Source organism: Symphodus melops (assembly GCF_947650265.1).
Source record: "Symphodus melops genome assembly, chromosome: 4".
In the NCBI taxonomy this organism is placed as follows: Eukaryota; Metazoa; Chordata; class Actinopteri; order Labriformes; family Labridae; genus Symphodus; species Symphodus melops.
In genome coordinates this window covers 28,499,954-28,506,872 of record NC_136694.1, presented here as the reverse complement: position 1 = coordinate 28,506,872, position 6,919 = coordinate 28,499,954, and the positions used below count along the sequence as shown (strand labels likewise).

The window sequence follows — 6,919 nt, the reverse complement described above, 5'->3', positions numbered from 1 at the left end:
TACAGTCTGCCGCCTCTTTGAAAGTCATCGACCGTCAAACGTTTTACAGAAATCTGAGTGTGTTTCACGTGGAGAGGAACACGCCGCCTCCTGCAGCGAGGCGATCTGTCACATGTAAACTTTATTGAAAAAAACAAAAAAAAGGGACACGGGCGACAAAGAGCTTCACACACACACACACACACACACACACACATGCGTCGCTAAAAATACATTTTTATTTGTAGGAATATGCTAATGAACGTCAGCGCTCAGGTGAGACAAAGACAGGCGCCTGATTTCTTTTTCACTTTTCTTCCTTCACGTGAGATTAAATCTCCACGGACGAACATTCAGCGCCGCCCGCTCAAACAGGCACACAATCAAAACGGATTAAAGCGTCCCAGTCTGACTCATCAGCTGACGTTTAGCTTTATGCTAATGTACAGCACAAACAGCTCTGGGCTTCTTCTTTTTATTTTTTTTTATTTTTTTGTACTCCAGCACGTCAGAAACTCGGGATTAGATGAAGCTGATGAAGAGAGGGAGAGAAGTCGAGAAGTCGACAGCCTCAGTGTTCTGAAATCAAACCATAAAAGTCCAACTGAAATGTGATTTTTGTTCTGTGTTGCTATTTAAAAAAGGTTTTCAAAGCCCATTAAACATAATGTAGTGAAAACAGCTCTGATGTCCTCAGGCCGAGACAAAAATCACTGCTGGGACACAAATCAGTGTGTTCAAAAATCAAAAATCTGAATCTGGAGTCAGTCTCAACCAAACCCTGGAGAAGACGGCCAGAGGAGAAAGTCTTTCTAAGAAGTGTTCTCAAACATCTCGTCATCGTTCGGCCTGAATCTGCTCTTCGAGTCTCTCTCTCTCTCTCTCTCTCTCTCCTCTCTCGCTATCTCAGGAGTCTTGTTTGAAGGTTCAGAGGTTCCTGCTGCCGTGTCAGATCTTCTTTTCCTTCATCGAGGCTCCGTGGTGTGAGAAGTCAGCCACCAATCTGAGACCTGCTTGAGCTGCGTGACCCGAGACTCATTCACTGCAATAAACACACACACACACACACACACACACACACTGCGCCTCGGGCCCTCCAGGCCTCTGCCAGTTGAAGCAGAATGCTCCTCCGAGTGATCAGAGAGGGATAAAGACACCGAGACATGCAACGCTCTTCATGTCTTTGTCTTTTGTGTGTGTGTGGTTTTTTTTTTTTTTTTTTTTTGCCCGTCACTCTTTCTCTCCTCTTTCGGTGAATCTGTTGTCGCTCTTCCCGGCGAACGCTTCCGAAGCGCTCTCCAAGGACTCCAAGGAGCTGCACGTGCTAAAAGACTGATCCGAACTTTGACTGTAAAAATATGAAAGGATGCTTTGTTGCATCGCCTCTTTATTGATGCCCTTAAATTACATAAATCCTGGCTGACAAAGACGGGAAGTCTGGTTTCACCGTGGACGAGCCGCAAGTCTGGCACGAGGCTTAAGAAGAGATGGGAAATGTGTCGTTTTGTCGACTTAAGTGTCTCTGATTTATTGGCCTGAGGCTTTCTGCAGCTCAGTGGTTGCATCACTTTGCAGCAGAGGACGTGAGTGTCTGTATTAAAGGCAGGTTTTATATCCTGCAGACGGCAGCACGAGGACACCGAAGATTGGAAAAACAGTTTTCAATCTCCCACCTCGCAGTTAGCGTCTAAATGAAACTCTTCTGTCCAGTCCTGTGTTCTTTTATCATCTGACGTTCTTGTTCCTACGAGCACGACGACAAGAGAAGAACATCCGGCTGTTTTTATTCTTTAGTCTCGGAGCAGTTCAATCACACCGTCAGTTATCAGAGTTGTTTCCTCTGTGTTCATTCATGGCGTCCCTATTTCCATTGAATCTCTCCTCAGAACGGCAACATACTTTTTTAATCTTTCATCTCCAACTTTTTCCGTGGACACTCCTCGGGCTCTCCCTCCTCCTGTCCTCCGTCCCTGTCATGGATGCTGCGAGGAGGAAGTAGATGCAGTTTTGGGTGCAGGTCCTATAAAAGTTGCAGGTTGCCACAAGTTTGACGTTTTATGCATCTCATGTAGTGTTTTCACCCCTGCAGAGAACTCCTGATATGTCCAGGATGAGACGTATGTGTGAACTCAAACAGCTGCATGTTTCACTCTGAGTGAGCTGATTTCACCTTGAGCCAATAGGAGGAGAGGGACATTAATGTCCTGTTACTGCTGCACGGTGCATCGAGTGAATCTGTCGAGTAAACGCCTGCATGACGTTTCCTGTTCATCAGTATTTTGTGTGATTCTGTGAACGGTGAATATTTTCTTCCCTTTTTTTCGCTTTGTGAAAAAAAACCAATCGAAGATGAAGAGTCGTGAGTCAGTTTGAAAAAGGTGCCTGTTGGGCTCTGAGAGCTGCAGAACGTGTTTGAATGTAAATGAAATTCATCTCTATGTTCAAAGCCTTTCAGCTTTTAGACGATGTGTTCAGCTAATGTGATGATTTCCCAAGATGCACCTGCAGGAAATGACAAATCTCTTGGCTCTATACATGAACATTCAGCAGCATAGCTTACTGTGTGTGTGTGTGTGTGTGTGTGTGTGTGTGTGTGTGGGCATTCATGTGTGTGACCTGCATGCCATCACACAGCGTTGCATGCTATCGAGCCTCATCTCTTCATGCATTTTTGAACAGAGAGAAAGGTTTCTGTCATCGCTGAATAATGTGGTCATGTGATCCGAGCAGCGACGCGCCGAGTCTGTCGAGACGTCGGGTTCATGAAGCAGGAAATCATAAAGGACGACGGATGGAAATAACCTGTCATAATGATTATAATGGGCTGTTAACAGGAAGTTACAGCTGAGGTGATGCTTCAAATTAAAGGCATTCAAATAACCATTTAAGAAAAAGCATTTAATGACTCATATAAACAATAATAATAATAATGGGAGGCGTACAGCGAGTAGAGAGGGAGAACTTCAGAGAGACTTTATCAAAAGAAAATACCAGATTATGATTTATTTTTTTGGCTGATATCGTTAATGGGGATGAAAAACCTTCCGAGATAAACTCATTTACTGTGTTATCATATTATCAAACACTTTAAAAAAGATCAATAATGATCCAGATAGTAACTGCTGATATTATCGGGCTACTGATTTAATCGGTCCGGCTCTCGTTATATACGTCAGTCAGTGTGAAACCTCAAAATGAAAAAGGATTTGTATGTTTGTAAAAAAAAAAAAGCAAGATATTTTTCACATTTTCGTTGTCAGAGAAGTGAAATAGAAAAAAAACTCATAATTAGCTATAAATAGACGTTAATCTCACGAGTGAATGAAATTTAGTAGAATTTGATTGAGAGCGGACACTGAAACCTGCTCTGTGAAGGGAAAGTGAAAACTGTGCGTCTGCATGTCTGCTGATAAACTCGGGATGTGGACAGAAGAAGAAGAAGCTCATCAACGCGTGAAGGCAGCAGCGCTCCTCTGCTTGTTACAGAAACATCGTCTCGCAGCTTTAATCTTCCGTCTCTGCGGGAACGCTTACCAACACAACGGGCCCGACGCCAGTCATCAAATAAATCCTGCTGTCACAGTCACACAGGACCAATCAGACGTGGCGTGGACGACGCAGGCGATGCTGTGTGTTCTCTCCGTGTTTTATAGAGACGGCAGCTTTCTGCTTCAAAGGGATCAGAGCCAAACTTTCACACGAGACGACAAAACGACACGTGAAGACTCGGTGACAGCAGGTGTATTTTTATCACACACACACACACACACACACACACACACACACAAACACGGGGAGAGAGAGAGAGAGAGCTCCAAGCTGAACACATAAAACCCGTCTGTCACATCTCAGCGTATCGCTCGTCTCACATCAGATCTCATCATCCTCGGAGGTCATTTCATCCCGCCCGCCGTCGTCGTCGTTCTCATCACGTCTCCTCTTCTATTTAACGTCTCGGTATATTTCTCATCTGGTTAAAGACGTGTAATGAAGGTAACACGACGCGGCTCACGAGGGGAAATAATCACCTGTGGTGAAGTTATGAAAGAAGACAAATCTCTGTTTTTTTTTTAACGTCCCGTCACTGATCTGTCCTCCAGCAGTTCGTCGTGCGTCGTGGTCGTTCTCTTTCGGGTGAAGCCGTAACACTTTAGTTTATGTCATGAGCTTTATGCCGACCTGATGATGAGAAAGACCTAAAGTCCCTCCAGTGCATCAGGAACGCTGCGGGACATTTTCAAACAGTACCAGAGAGAGAGAGAGAGAGAGAGAGAGAGAGAGAGAGAGAGGTGGTGAACCGGCGGGGACGTGCAAGTCCCTGAAACCTTTAAGTTCATCACGGAGTCTTTGTTTAGTTTGGTTCTGCAGATAAATGAAGACGCCTGTGCTGCGGCTGCACACAGCGTTGAGTGGTGGACGCCACTTTCTTCCTCTTGCATCTAAACCTTTTGCCTCCGTGTGCGGCGGCGGTGGCGGCGGCGAGCTGCCCTGCACAGACCGAGCTGAAGCATAAACTCACTGAACCTCGTGCTGCAGAAGCTTCTCGGTTCACGTGGATGAACAGAAACGTCGGATAGGTTGAAGAGAGACGGGAAATGTTTGCAAAAGCGCCGAGGTCACATTCGAACCCTCAGCCGCTGTGGCGAGGACTCAAGCCCTCTGCACAGGCGAAGCCATCGACGCTCCAGGGTAATGAGATACGTTTGACGAAGACGCTCGCTCAGATTTCTTTTCTACTCTTGATGTTTATCTTTTCCTCGCTGCTCGGAACCGTTCGGTGATCAGAGCATCTGTAGAGAATAAAAGAGAGACAGACGGAGAGACGTTTAGTCTTCACGTGATGTGTCCTGAGAGGAATCCTCGGAGAAGGAGAGGAGGTCATTATTAAAACATGAAGACAGAAACGCACGCTTCCACCGGGAATCCTGCCACTTGCAGCCTGTTGAAATTCAGATCACGTTCCACTGCACATCTCCCAATTCCTCCCCAGAAAACGCCGCAGCCATGTTTCCGCCCTCACAGTCACACCCAGGAAGTCTCGCACACGAGCGAAACGGAGACACAGCCAGATTCAGTCCGGGGTTGGGGTTCGCGTGAACTCTTCACCCAGATGTAACGAGGAGCGGCGAAAGCATCCGGCTGCACTGAGATGAATGAGAGTGAGCGTGAGGGATGAGTCACAGCTGGAAAAAGACGGTCACACATCTGGAATCAGGAAATCACAGATAATATTTGGTCTTCAGTTGGCAGAGGATTCTGGGAAAAAAAAAAAACTTTCTGCAGAAAGGTTAGAACCAATGACATGGAGAGATCTGGTGATTGGTTAAAGGTGGGTGTGACCCCCCCACGAGCTGTCAGGATGCTACCTGCATGTCCAACCGAATAGAGTTAGAGAGAGAGAGAGAGAGAGACTTCATTTCTCGAGTCCTTTTGGGCGTCTCATTGCGTTTATGTCCTCTGAGAGCAGCGGAGGAGACAGGGATGATGTCTTTGTGAGACTTATGGTGTGTGTGTGTGTGCGTGTGTGTGTGTGTGCGTTAATACTTCAAGACAAATTCCTTTTTATATGTAAATGTACTTGGCAATAAAACCTGATTCTGATGACAGTGCAGGTGTTTCCTTTCAATTAGGGGGAAATATAAACAGGAAATGACCACTCAACATGTAGTTAAGTGGAATTGGTCCATATTTATTAGTTGATTTCTCAGGCCGTGTTCCTTAAAGGTCTTCGGTGTTTTTCCTGTGACGCAGCAGATCCAAGCTGGCCTCGGTCTGATGGTCCGATCAGGTGGAGTCGTGTTTGTGAGCGGGATTTTGGCTCCGCTGGAGCAGCAGATTGTGTGTTCAGCGGGGATGTTCGGAGGGTTCAGGTCAGCTCGGACTGACGGAGAAAGCACACGAAGCAAGGGCCACCGATGACCGCTGCCCCTCCAACACAACGCTAACTTCCGTCTCATTTAATACGAGGACATCGTAGGAGGGGTCATCACTGATAAATAAAACAAACTGGGATCAGTTAAACGTGTCAAACATCACAAAGACGTCCATCTGTGATCGTGGGAATTATTTTTCCCAATTTCTGCGGCTGCACCTGAATGCACCTTTTGTTTGACCTTTTAAGACTTTCATTTTTTTTTTCTTCGTCCAAAACGGAGACGAGGAAGAAATCGCACAACATGTCTGTCGGTGATTCTCCCAAGCAAACTGTGTGTGTAAGGAAAGGCTGCAGTCTTCTCATGGAAACAGAAGTAGGTCATGTTGCAAAAAAAAAACAAAAAAAAAAAAAAACCTGTCTGTTTATAGAGACGTGTAAAATCGGGATGTTTTATAACGACAGTGCATCTTCTGCCTCTCACTGTGTAGGAGCGCCGCTCCGCCTCACACTTATCAAAGTTTATAAAAAAAAAAAAAAAAGCTTTAAAGAGGGAGACTTTGAGTTTGGACAAAACATGAAGAGAAGGAAAGTTACACAAGTGACAAAACGCTGACGTCTAAAAATGTGTGAACAAAAAAAAAAACCTTCCACACGATTTATTGGTGGGCTAACTTTAGATTCTCACAGTGAGATAAAAATGCTTTTATAAGGTAATATGGTTGTTATTTATTACTTGTTTTATTCAAAATTCAAATGAAACCCTCTTCATGTTATGAGGGTGTCGGTGGCCCAGTGGTTAGTTTTGCTCTTCCTACGTGCAGGCGACCTGGGATGGAGATGATTTCAGTTCTGGGAGCGTTATAGGAAAAGGGTCCTTGAATCTGTCGATAAATTCTTCCTCTAAAATCTTGAATAAATCCTTCAAGTTTCCTTAAAGGTCAAACGCAACGAGAAGACGCATTTGAAGTGATTCTGGACATCGGGCATTATTTCAGAGAGGAGCAGATTTGCTTCCCGAGATCTTCAAAAACAGATTCCTTAAAAGTCGATGTACTCCGACTCGGA

General features: G+C 45.2%; 1 protein-coding gene across 1 annotated transcript in view; it reads left to right on the top strand.

Moving 5' to 3' along the window:
- Nucleotides 1–6,919, top strand: part of LOC306823106 (plasma membrane calcium-transporting ATPase 2-like) — a gene marked incomplete at its 5' end in the record, with an annotated part of 49,365 nt that overhangs the window by 1,537 nt on the left and 40,909 nt on the right. The gene's annotated exons all lie outside the window — the stretch shown is intronic.